Genomic DNA, 753 nt, shown 5'->3' on the forward strand with positions numbered 1-753 from the left:
ATTTCAACGACGAAAAAGTTTTAAACGTAAAAAATCTCAATTATATCACTGATGTTGATAATAGTAAGAATTTCGTTTCCTTTTTCCCCCGATTTAAAGAGGAGTGACGAAAATTGTTACGATGGGTTGAAATAATCGTGTTTGACGGCTTCTGTTAAGTTAAAAGTTTCAAAGCAGCCATTCTATGGCGCCAGGGACTAAAACTACATCTCGAAAACCTGAAATTATGCCTTAATAATTAAGCCATCGCGTTGATCTTGACACAAGCTTCAAAAATGTCGCATAAAATTCTGATTATTTGTAAAACAAAGTCTATAAAAGTCCACATGGTCTGTAAGTAAGTCTTCGCCTAAAAGCCCACATGGTCTGTAAGTAAATCTTCGCATAAAAGTCATAATATACTGAAGCATAAAATACTGAAATTTGGCATAAATGTCCGCATTGTCTGTAAAAAAGTCTTCGCCTAAAAGCCCACATGGTCTGTAAGTAAGTCTTCGCATAAAAGTCATAATATACTGAAGCATAAAATACTGAAATTTGGCATAAATGTCCGCATTGTCTGTAAGTAAGTCTTCGCATAAAAGTCCACATTGCCTGTGGTAGCGATGACGACTATCAGTCACATTCATCTACGGTCGATGACACTGACATGGCTGGGCAGTTAATTGAAACAAGAGTGGAGTCTCGTCGAGTGGGAATACAAGGAAATTTGGTTGTGGTTATCAAGCATTCAGTTACTGAATAACTTACATG

The sequence above is a fragment of the Hyalella azteca genome, unplaced genomic scaffold, assembly GCF_000764305.2.
Source record: "Hyalella azteca isolate HAZT.00-mixed unplaced genomic scaffold, Hazt_2.0.2 contig7145, whole genome shotgun sequence".
Taxonomy (NCBI): Eukaryota; Metazoa; Arthropoda; class Malacostraca; order Amphipoda; family Hyalellidae; genus Hyalella; species Hyalella azteca.